We start from the raw sequence: 13,211 nt of genomic DNA on the forward strand, positions 1-13,211 counted from the left end.
ATATTTAAATCATTGGAAAGATTTAAGTATTTAATATTTAAGAAATGTTTAAATACTTAAATCAGTGCGACCAGTTTTTACCTCGTTGCCTATTTCACGATGCAATTTTTTGGATGGTGGCATTGATAAATTACAAACATGTATCCAGACAACAAAATAGATCTAATTTTAGCCAAATAATAATCTAATAAAGGCAATTTCAAAATGGTCCTTGAAATTGCACTAGCAATTGCCCTTAAATAATCTAGGGCAATAAAAATACTAGTACTATTTTGTTTGTCTTACAAGCATCTATAGAGCTTTTCTTGCTTACTTTTTTTTATTCGGAATATAATTTACTAAAAGTGTTTGAGATAAAAATTGGGGTATTATGCCGCTTTTGAAAGGCCATTGCATTGAGTTGTCTGTTAATTTGTTTTCTTCTACTCTATGGATTCGCTGCATGATGTTTTTCAGGTAAAAGATTTATTAGAATAAAAAAATTTGATCCCCTAAACTCATCTTAAATTCTTGCTTGAAAACCGTGATTTTCAAAGATTTTTCCTTTTTATATTATAAAATTATGTTTCTTTTTAATTATCCCCGTGTTACCACGTTAAATAGTGAAAATAACAAGGAATTCAAATTAGATCAGATTGTTATGATTGTTGTTGTCTTTTCATTGACAGTCTTGTAGTTTCCAAAGACAACGTACCTTCAAAGGGAGACTAAGTCTATTTACGCCGGTACTATGTGTTTTAGTGAGTATTTTGCTAACATTTCATCCACGTTTCCTTTTATCAAATTAAATAAAAAACAAGTTTTGTCAGCTGAAAGTAAGGAACAACATTAAAACTTAAAAACAAACAGAAATTAGTCTTTATGTGAGGGGGCTCAATATTTTAAGAACAACTCTTAAAATACAAGGGGTATTTGCTTGGAAGCTTTTTTAAATGTTCAACAACAATTTTAGTGTAAAGAGCAAGGTATTGAGAATTTTTTTTCTGAGGGGTGTTACCTCCTTTTTCAAAAATCTGGCAAATTTTTCTCAGGCTCGCAGCTTTTGATGGTTAACACTAAACATGATGAATGTAACATATTTGGGATCAGCATAATAAGCCACTTTTTTAATGTATCTATTGATATCAAAATACATTTTTTAGAGTTTCTGTTACTATTGAGCAGCATCACTTCTTACTAACAGTTCGTTACCACGTTTTTATTGATTTTCTATCCGTTATTACCACTAAATATGTAACTACAATACACTTATTCACTTTACAGCATTCAATGCAAAAAATAAATTGCTGATTGATTTCTTATACAGTTAGTAATATCTGGTTATATAGTTAATTTTTATGGTTATATGATATTTTTCTGTTTTATTTTCCTTTTTTTCTGTTTTTGGTGTGGAAATATTTTGAGTAGATATCAATTCACACGCAAAAAAGGACAGTCGTCTGTTGTCTGGAATTCAAAATGAAAAAAAAGAGACTGAGCAAGGATAAACGACGAGCGACTAGCCTCCGCAAATTATTGACTACCCACCGAATACCCCTCCAGGGTCAAGTACCATATGCAGTAAACAATAAGAACAGAAAATTCTAGTTTGACTAAAATACATCAAGTTGGTGTCAAAAAGTTGGCAAGTCAATTTTTGTACTGATTAAAGTAAAAAAAAAAGAAAACTTCTATCACTAAGTGAGTTTTCGAAGAAAAGTAAAAAGCTCTATTAAACCAATGAACAGAAAATAAAGTCGAATAATTTTCCAGGCATAAAACTTCCACAAATCAATAAATAAAGTAGACCCATGATGAACAAATATTAACAGGACTGACAACCTCCATGCATTGTGAATACTAGAACATAATTTGAACTTAACTGAAAAAAAATGTGGATTAACAATTTTATATACATTTGCTGATATTCATCCCTTAAATTCTTAACAATTTTAATATGCTAAGGTTAAAAAATTCAAAATATTTAAATATTTAAAATAATGAAATATGTTTTGGTCTTCAGAAGGCATGGGAGTTCAGAAGGTAAGTCCTTCTCATGTTAGTTTCTGCACGTTTATTGGTTTGATTCAGTTATTTATTCCAATGTCAGTTGGTCTTGGTTTTCAATTATTTATTGTTAGTGATTTGTGGTAGTTTTACGAAGATAATTTGAGTTTATTTCTGCTAATAATTAGTTTTCTGGAGCTCTATATTTTTCTTTGATAAACTTATTTTATGGAAAAAGTTTTTTAAATTCAACAGAATCTTTTTGATCGGAAAAATATTGTATATCTTTTCAGTTTTTTTTTATAAGAATCAATAGTTTGGCTTTTTATTCACATGTTGCAAATGTTTTTTTCAATGATCTAAACAGCATAAGCCCTCTTGAAAATCTAGATACAATTAGTATTGTTTAATTTAGTTTTATGCTTCACCAAGTTGACCTGGAAGATAAAATTTAATACCATTCCCAACAAAATTTATATTCGCTCTTTGACAGCCTTGATACACCTGAACGCTTTTTATTTAATGCTATTGTAAGATCAGAATTGGTTATAGCAGTATAGTATATATATAGTTGGTTATGGTGGTTATAGTAAAAGCTCGGAAAGTTTCAACTTAATGCCCTCAGTCATCCCTTGTGTGTTGTTGAGATATCTTATGGGAAACCAGCGTATACTGGTACCTTTTGATTTAGTTTTAAAGAAAAATTTATTTTTAAAGTATAATGAGTAAATTTCATATTTTTTGGACTACTAAACTATACTGAATATTTAGCTATTTTAAAATTCAAAAGTGGTTATAATTAAGATCAGCCGAAGCCGAAGGTTTCGACCAAGTCCGTTGATTTTGAATTAAAGTCAAGTAGTTGTGCGCATCAAGCTATGGCTAATTGTAGAAAAGGCCAAGACAGATGGTCCAATTGAGTGAGCAGCAAATCTGGCATTAACCTCCTTATTAGGATTGTATAAAAATGTTGTCAGTTCATTTGTTAATAGATAAATCGATCTATTATCTGTCCATGTATCATTCCTAGGGCAGGAGAACTAAGGTAGATAGTTATAGAACTAAGATAGTCACCTATTTTTCCAAGTGTTTGGTTAAACGGCATATAGTAGTTGGCATATAGTGTTTGGTAAAGTGGTTACAGCAGTATCTTTGAAAGTATCAAACAGTTCGTGGTAACGAACTGTAGCAAGGAGTGACATGGCTCAATAGTAACCGAAACTCTAAAAAGTGGAATTTTGAATCGCAAAAGAATCGCATTTGAATGCTGATTTTAAATATATAAGTTTCATCGAGATCAGTTATACCCATCGAAAGTTACGAGCCTGAGAAAATTTGCCTCATTTTAGAAAATAGGGGAAAACACCCCCTAAAAGTCATACAATCTTAACGAAAATCACACCATCAGAGTCAGCGTATCAGAGAACCTTGTTGTAGAAATTTCAGAATTGTGGAATTTCGCATTTTTATCTAGAAGACAGATCACGGATGTGTGTTTATTTGTTTTTTTGTTTGTTTTTTTTCCCAGGGGTGATCGTATCGACTTAGTGGTCCTAGAATGTCGCGAGAGGGCACATTCTAAAGGAAATGAAAAGTTCTAGTGCCCTTTTTAAGTGAACAAAAAAATTGGAGCGCACCTAGGCCCCCTCCTACGCTCATTTTTCCCAAAAGTTACCGGAATCAAATTCTGAGATGGCCATTTTATTCACCATAGTTTAAAAACCTAATAACTATTTCTTCTTCGCAAGTTACAAACTTTGACCTGTGTTTACATATAGTAATGGTTACTAAGAAGTGTACAGACGTTTTCAGGGGATTTTTTTGTCTAGAGGGGATAGTTGAGGGGGGGGGTTACGTGGGAGGATATTTCCATGGAGGAACTTTCCATGGGGAAAGAGAATTTCAATAAAGGGGGCACGGGATTTTCTAGCATTATTTGAAAAAAAAAACAATGAAAAATAAATATGGATTTTTTTTTTACTGAAAGTAAGGAGCAGCATTAAAACTTAAAACGAACAAAATTATTACGCATACGAGGGGTTTACCTCCTCGTTATACCTCACTCTTTACGCTAAAGAATTTTTAGTAATTTCAACTATTTATTCTACGGCCTTTGTGATTCAGAGGTGATTCTTAAGGAATTGGGACATTTAAGCTTTAGTGTAAAGAGCGAGGTATCGACGAGGGTTGAACCCCTTCATATACGCGATGAAAACATACGAATATAGAAGTTTGTTACGTAAGTTAATTCGTAAGTTACGTATAATTTTTACCAATGAAAACCAATATGCAAATTTTGTTTTAATTATTTTTGTGCGGAGAGCCAAGATCAAAACATGCATTAATTCAAAAATGTCCAGAAATTAAATAGAAAAAAACAAGTTTTTTTTAAATGAAAGTAAGGAGCAACATTAAAACTTAAAACGAACAGAAATTACTCCGTATATGAAAGGGGGTTTTCCTCCTCGACGCCCCGCTCTTTACGCTAAAGTTTCTTACTGTATTAAAAAGCAGAGTTAATAGAAATAGTCAAACTTTAGTGTAAAGAGCGGGGCGTTGAAGAGGAAAAGCCCCTTTCATATACGGAATAATTTCTGTTCGTTTTAAGTTTTAATGTTGCTCCTTACTTTGATTAAATAAAAAAAAAAACTGAAAGTAAGGAGCGACATTAAAACTTAAAACGAACAGAAACTACTCCGTATATGAAATGGTTTGTCCCCTCTGCAATCCCTCGCTCTTTACGCTAAAGTTTGAATCTTTGCCACAATTCTGCTTTTTAAAACAATTAAAAGCTTTAGCGTAAAGAGCGAGGGATTGCGGAGGGGACAACCCATTTCATATACGGAGTAATTTCTGTTCGTTTTAAGTTTTAATGTCGCTCCTTACTTTCAGTTTAAAAAACTAGTTTTTTTATTTAATTTCTGAACGTTTTTAAATTAATGCATTTTTGATTTTGGCTCTCCGCACATAAATTATTAAAATGAAATTTTCATATTAATTCTTTTTTGGCTAAATTTTTTTCTCTTAGTTTTGGTCAGACGATTTTGAGAAATAAGGGGTGGGGAAGGAGGCCTAGTTGCCCTCCAATTTTTCGGTTACTTAAAAAGGCAACTAGAACTTTTAATTTTTAACAAACGTTTTTATTAGTAAAAAATATACGTAACTTAAGAATTAACTTACGTTACAAACTTTTATATTCTTATATTTTTAATTATGTATATGAGGGGGTTTGTCCCCTCGTTAATACCTCGCTCTTTACACTAAATCTTAAGTTTTCTCCCAATTCCTTAAGAATGACCTCTGAATCAGAAAGGCCGTAGAATAAATAGTTGAAATTACTAAAAATACTTTAGCATAAAGAGCAAGGTATTTATCTCCTCCTAAATACCTCGCTCTTTATGCTAAAGTATTTTTAGAACCCCTCATATGCGTAATAATCTCTGTTCGTTTTAAGTTTTAATGCTACTCCTTACTTTCAGATGAAAAAACTTTGTCATGTTTATTTTTTCATTGTTTTTTTTTTTATATTAATGCTAGAAAATCCCGCGCCCTTTTCATTGAATTTCTCCTCCTCCATGACATATTCCTCCAAGGTAAGATTCTCCCACATAGCCCCCTCTCCTCAACCCCACCCCCAAACCAAAAACATCCCCCGGAAAACGTCTGTGCACTTTCCAATAACCATTACTGTATGTAAACACAGGACAAAGTTTGTTACTTGCAGCCCCTCCCCCAGGGACTTTGGGGAGTGAATCATTTCGAAGACATAGTTATTATGGTTTTCGACTATGCGGAACAAAATGACTATCTCAAAATTTTGATCCGTTGACTTTGGGAAAAAATGAGCGTGGGAGGGGGCTTAGGTGCCCTCCAATTTTTTGGTCACTTAAAAAGGGCACTAGAACTTTTCATTTCCGTTAGAATGAGCCCTCTTGTGAGATTCTAGGACTACTTGGTCGATACGATGACCCCTGGGGAAAAGAAAAAAAAAACAAAAAAAAAAAACAAACAAATAAACACGCACCCGTGATTTGTCTTCTGGCAAAAAATACGAAATTCCACATTTTTGTAGATAGGAGCTTGAAATTTTCGCTATTGGGTTCTCTGTTACGCTGAATGCGATGGTGTGATTTTCGTTAAGATTCTTTGACTTTTAGGGAGTGTTTCTCCCTATTTTCCAAAATAAGGCAAATTTTCTCAGGCTCGTAACTTTTGATGACAAAGATTAAATTTGATAAAACTTACATATTCAGAATCAGCATGAAAATTCAATTCTTTTGATGTATCTTTTAGCATCAAAATTCCGTTTGTTAGAGTTTCGTTTACTATTGAGCCGGGTTGCTCCTTACTTTGATGATTTAAAAAAACTTGTTTTTTTCTATTTAATCAACTTAATACCCTCAGTCGTTCCTTGTGTGTTGCTGAGATATCTACTTGGAAACCCGCGTGCACACAGTGGCTTTTGATTTAGTTTCAAAGAAATATTTAGTTTTAAAGCATAATGGGAAAATTGCAGAGCTACTGGACCTCTCAACTACATTAAAAAAAATGGCTATTTCAAAATTCTGATTAGATGTATTTGAAAATTAACGGGCTTGGGCTGAGGGTTGTTTGCCTTCCAATTACTTTTCACTTTTAAAAGGGGCACTGGAACTTATTCTTTTCCAATTGAATTAGGTATTTTCAAAGTTTCAATGATATTATTATCTTTAGTAGAGTGGCACTGGCTATGATATTGATGCCCTTTTGGAAACTTGCTTGTATATTTTATTTTCATTTAATTGACATTTTGCTTAAATGTTTCCAAAAAGTTACAACTTAATACCTTTCATGTCACTGGTTAAAGTAGTCGTAGTATTACTTTTAACAATCTACACATAGTGCCTTGCAGCTCGTTAAAAAAAAAAATAAATAAAAAAAAAATTAAAAAAAAAAATGTGTATATACCCTGAAAGATTCAACTTAAAGTTTAAGCTGTTGTTGAGATATTGCTGTGTAGACCTGTGTACACCTTCATAGCTCGTTTTGATTTAGTTCAATATCTTCCTAAACATCCTTTGAAAGCTTCATCTTAATACCTTCAGCTTGCGTAGTAGCAATAGTTACGGTAGAATTAGGTGTATTAGAAATAGTTTGCACATAGTACCCTGGGTTTTCTTCAACAACCCCTTCAACAATTGCTGACTTAATACCATCAACTGTTACTGAGACATTAGTAACAGCATGCACATAGCAAACTTGGTTTTCTTTAATGCCAACTTCAAAATATGCGGAAAGTTTCAACTTAATATTATAAGACATTCCTAAAGCATAGCTGATAAATATCCTCTTGACAATCTGCAGGGCATATTATTTTCCGATTTAGTTCAATATGTTTCGAAGTTTCGGTATATTCCGCCTTCATTCCCTCAGCTTTAGCGCTAGTAGTGCCATTAGTAATAGTAGTAGTAGCAGTATTAGTCATTTTAGTGGTAGTAGCAGCAGTATCAACGATAGTGGCAGTAGTAGTATGAGTTAGAAGCAGTTGCATTAGGATACAAATATTGTCTTTTAATTAGTTGAACATTCCGCAGAACAAGCCCTTTGAGTTTCGATTTTAAGAACCAATTACTTCTTAAAACATTACTGATACACCCTTTTGAAACCTGCATATAGACGATGCTTTGTGATTCATTACACATTCTCTCCCAACATTCCCAGAAAGTTTCACCTACATACCCTTAGGTGTAGTTGTACTAGTAGTCACAGTAGTAATATTAGCATTGGTAGTGCTAGCAGTTTTATTGATAGTACTTGTAGCAGCATAGTACTAGTAGCACCAATAGTATTAACCTATTGCCTTTTTGTCAGTTGAACATCCCTCTCATTAAGTTTGTCAATGTTCAACTTAATACAATTAGCTTTTACTATAATATTGCTGATATATCCTTTTGATAATCTGTATATTCATATGTACATTCATAAAAACAAGCCTTTTGAGTTTCGATTTTAAGAACCAATTACTTCTTAAAACATTACTGATACACCCTTTTGAAACCTGCATAAAGACCTTGCATTGTGATTCAACTTGATTTTAAACGCTATCTTCGAAAAATTAGGTACAATGGTGCTGAATTTCCTAAGTCTCCTAGCCAGTGGAAAAAAGTGATCTATGTCGCGAATTTTGATAGATCGCCTACGGCTGACCGAATCCCTAATGTATCATGGATCAATCATTATAGTAACATTTTCGATACAGTGATATATGCGGTTCATTTTCGTTTTGCCAAGCTCTGTTCTAATCTGTTGCCTAACAAAATCATTCAAGGTCATGTACCTCCCGTTAGTGTTGACCGTGTCAAAAGAAGTGTAGAGAGACTTAAATCGAAATCTTATGATATAGACGGGATCAGTGCTTTTCACCTCAACACCGATTCGGAGGAATTAGTTTATCACTTGCAGTTACTTTTTCAGATGTGTTTATGCTCTTCTTTAGTCCCTGATTCTTTTTTAGTTGGTAACATTACGTCAATTTTGAAACGCGCTCCCTGATCTCCTGTCTAATGTAGATTAAATGTCTAATCAGTTTGGCTTTAAGCCGTATATAGGATGCCAACATGCTCATCGTGCTATAGTTTCGCTATTACTTGAAGCACATAAAAATGGTTTTGAGGTTCATTTTTGTGCACTCGATGTTTCAAAAGCTTTTGATTCAATTTGTCATAGCCAACTTTGGTATTCTTTAATCCAACTTGGTGCAAATGTGTCTATTATATCAACTCTTCGTTTTTGGTATGCTAATTCATATGTTCGACTCAAGTCAGGTGACACCTACGTTGGTAATATCCCCATCCGTTCTGGTCTTAGGCAAGGAGGAGTCTTATCCCCTTATCTTTTTAATGCTTGTCTTTATTCTGTTTTGCCACGTATTAATCCATCATGTTTTTTAGGCCTAACTAATCTTTCGTACATTGCATATGCAGATGATTTACTTTTGATCAGCCGCACTAAATCTAGCCTAATTAAGTCGACCCAGCTTGTTTCTAAGTCTTTTGAGGAAATCGGCCTCAAACTTAATACTGAAAAATGTGAATATTTAGTTTTTAATGCTAAGCATCAAAGTAGTGATCTTGATTGTGGTTATTTTTCAGTTAAGCTCGTTTCTTCGATTCGGTGGCTTGGTATTAATATTTGTTCATCTTTATCAGCTTTTCGATCCTGTGGGCTAAATGATATTAAAAGTAAACTTAAAAAAGGGTACGCGAAAATTGTCCCGAACCGAGGCAGATTTTCACGAAAGGCTTTATCCAGACTTTATTCTAAATATTGCGATCATTCTATATTGTTTCTTTCCGGTTTGCGCCCGTTGTTCAATAATCAAGATTTGCAGGGCATAAGAGTTATGTATTTTCGTTATTGTAAATATTTATTGTATCTGCCGCGTTCTTATAGAAATCAGAAGATTATCAGAAAGTTTTGTGCCACTGATATTATTTTCGTTTATAAAAAACTCTATGCTAGATTAGGTGCTGAGGCCTGTCAACGCTTGGGCCCTTACCACCCTTTGATTAGACTGTATTAATTGTATTGTTTGTGTTATTTCGTTTTTCTTTCCTTAATGTTTTTACTCCGCTTAATTTGTCAAAACAAGCGGGTAACAAATAAATTATTAATTATTATTACACATTCTCTCCCAACATTCCCAGAAAGTTTCACCTACATACCCTTAGGTGTAGTTGTACTAGTAGTCACAGTAGTAATATTAGCATTGGTAGTGCTAGCAGTTTTATTGATAGTACTAGTAGCAGCAGAGTACTAGTAGCACCAGTAGTATTAACCTATTGCCTTTTTGTCAGTTGAACATCCCTCTCATTAAGTTTGTCAATTTTCAACTTAATACAATTGGCTTTTACTATAATATTGCTGATATATCCTTTTGATAACCTGTATATTAATATGCTTTCTGATATTTTCACCTTAATGCTCCTAGTGATTACAAGTAGTTGCACTAGAAACCGTAGTAGTAGTGCTAGTGTTAGCAAATATTGCTGTGGTAGTAGTATTAGTAGCAACGTGCATGTATTACCTTTTGATTAATTGATCTTCCCCTATGAGCATTCTCTGACAGTTCCCTTTTAATATCCAAACATGTTCTTAAAATACGCCCTTTTAAAATATCTGCATTCATGTTGGTTCTTTTGATCTAGTTCCAATTTTCCATCAATATTCTCTCAAATTTTCACCTTCTTACGCTTAGCCTAAATAGTACTAGCATCATAGTAGTGGTGGTGGTAGTCAGAGAAGCAGTAGCTGTAGTGGTAATAGTAGTAGCACCATTAAATGTAACTGTATTTGCATGTATATGCTGCTTTTCTATCAGTTGAACATACCCTCATGATACTCTGTAATTCTCTTCTCGATACGGTAAACCGTCCCAAAACTATTCTGATGCACCCATTTGACCATGTTTTAACGTCTTTTTCATCTTAATACTCTTAGCCTTACAGGTAGTTGGAATATAAGTATGAGTTTGAGTAATTTATTAGTAGTAGTAGTGAAAATAGCAGTGGTAGTAGCGTTAGTAGTTGCATACATATATTATTTAACACCGAAATCTGCTCTTGAGATACCGTATGCTCTTTTGACAATCACAGAGTGTCTTTTGATTTAGTCCAAATTTCCCCTCAGAATTCTCTCACATTTTTACCTTGATACACTTTGCCTTAATAGTGCTAATATTACAGTTGTAGTAGTGCTAGTAGGAGAAGTATTGGTATTATACTAGTATTAATAGCAACAGTAGAAGCAGCAATATTAATAACAGTAGTAGCTTGTACATGCTAATTATTGGTCAGTTGAACATTCCCCTCATGAGACCTTGGAAGTCTCATCTTGATATGGTAAACCATTCCCAATATTATTGCTGATTTATCTTTTTGACCCCTTTTTGAGGCTCTTTTCCCCTTAATTCTCTATGCCTTACCAATAGTTGCAATTGAAGAATCGGTTGGAGTAGCTTAGTAGCAGGGGTAGTAGTAAAGGTATCAATGGTAAGTTTTGTTCGTAGGAGCATGCATATATTACCTTTTGGTCAACCAATCTTCTCCTTTAAGCATTCTCTGGAAGTTCCAAATTTATACCCAAATCTATTCTTGAAATAGACCTTTCTGGAAATCTTCAAGCACATATGGTGCTTTGACTTAGTTTAAATTCCCCTCTAATATTCAATCAAATTCATACACGTCCAGTTTCATACGTGTAGCGCTAATAGTACCATTATCATTGCAGTAATGGTAGTGTAGGAGCAGTAGTAGCAGCAATATTGTTCTTTTAGTAGCGGTAATAACAATAGTAACAGCACTGCTAAGAGTAGTAGTTGCAGGTACATGTTGTATTTTCGTCAATTGAATATCCCCCTCGTGATGCCCCGGACGTTTTATCTTCATGCGCAAAGCTGTTCCAAAAACATTGTTGATACACCTGTATCTGCAATCTGTATACAAATGAAATATTTTGGTTTATTTAACTTTCTTTTCAACGTTTCCTCAGATTTGGTGTTTGATTTGACTTGTGTTTTGAATTAGTGCAGCCCCAACCTTAATATTCGTTGAAAGACTCATCTGAATACCCTTTGTTTTTGAAAAGTAAATGTCAAACATGCCCATCTTTCTCACTAACATACTTAATGTATAAGCAATGGACAAGCTACCTAACTTACAGCCCTTTCCCTGAGGCTACCTAACTTACAGCCCTTTCCCTAAGGGCTGTGGGTGGTGGCTTAGGCTGACATCCCCAAAGACGTGATGGATAAAGAAGGGGCAAGTTGGCCTTAAATACCTTTTGAATCTTAAAAAGGGCCCAAGAACTTTCTATTTCCAACTGAATGAGCCACATCCAAAGTTTTGCGACGACCTATTCAATAAAAACCTTATATGCCCTCGATTCATAACCTACAACCATAGCCTCTGGGCAATGGGGCGTTTTATCGGTCCTGGAGGCATTGACATATGGTCTTTTGACTATTTGGACAAAATATACAACTCAAAATTCTGACCAGATGTATTTGGGGAAAAAAGGATATCAAGGGGAAGGGGGTAGGTTGCCCTCCTATCACTTTTGGCTCTTGAAAATGAACTACAACTTCCAATTTCTAATCAAATGAGCCTTCCATAAGGATTATGTGATGACCCTTTCTATATGAACTATTAATGCCCCGGGGCATAACTTATAGCCCTTGTCCCTAGGCTTTGGGAGGCTCTGTCAATCCTGAAGGGGTTGTTACACGATCTTTCTACTATTTTGGACAAAATGACCGTTTAAAAATTGCTTTAGAATGTATTGGATTCATAAGAAGAACGTAGATATGATGTATATCTTTTATATGAGCAGTAAAAAAATATGTCTACGATGTTCTGATAGCCTGCTGGTTCCACCGCTTGGGAAATGGCACAAAAAGTGCCAATTTTGTGCCATATGGGAATTCAGAGGGCAGAATTTAAAAACCACACGTAGAAAGAAGAAATAGCTTTTGAATGAGTTATTAATCATCTCGCTATGATTTTCTGGTAGCCTGTAGTCAGGCCTATTTTAGTAGCTATTTTATTTTTGGTAGCCTGTGGTCAGGCCTAGCCCACTAGGCCTGAAAAAAAAGCAAAACTAGACCTGAAAAAAAAAACTGAGAGACAGATCAGTGCTACCGATGCAAAAAAGGGATTTTTATTGTTGTTGAAGGAGGAGGACTATAATTTCCATATATAAGAAATTTTACCATGCTGATTCCAGTGATACATTTTTCATTTCGATTTGACGTCATTTTCGAGGGGTTTCAAAATTTTTTTTTTCCGAAATCACCATAGATTTCTTTTTGCAATAAGCTTTCAAACACTTCGTGGTAACGAACTGTGTAATAAGGAGCGGCTCAATAGGAACCGAAACTTTAAAAATGGAATTTTGATACTAATAGTTACATCAAAAGAACCGCATTTTAATCCTGATTTTAAATATATAAGTTTCATCAAGATCAGTTATACCAATCAAAAATTACGAGCCTGAGAAAATTTGTCTCATTTTAGAAAATAAGGAGAAACACCCCTAAAAGTCATACAATCTTAAGGAAAATCACACCATCAGATTCAACGTATCAGAGAACCTTATGGTAGAAGTTTCAAGCTCCTATCTATAAAAATGTGAAATTTCGCATTTTTTGCCATAAGACAGATCACGGATGCGTGTTTATTTGTTTGTTT

General features: G+C 34.1%; 1 protein-coding gene across 1 annotated transcript in view; it reads left to right on the plus strand.

The window, feature by feature from the left end:
• Positions 1-13,211, plus strand: part of LOC136026509 (uncharacterized) — a 35,693-nt gene that overhangs the window by 586 nt on the left and 21,896 nt on the right. The gene's annotated exons all lie outside the window — the stretch shown is intronic.

The sequence above is a fragment of the Artemia franciscana genome, chromosome 4 (genome assembly GCF_032884065.1).
Source record: "Artemia franciscana chromosome 4, ASM3288406v1, whole genome shotgun sequence".
In the NCBI taxonomy this organism is placed as follows: Eukaryota; Metazoa; Arthropoda; class Branchiopoda; order Anostraca; family Artemiidae; genus Artemia; species Artemia franciscana.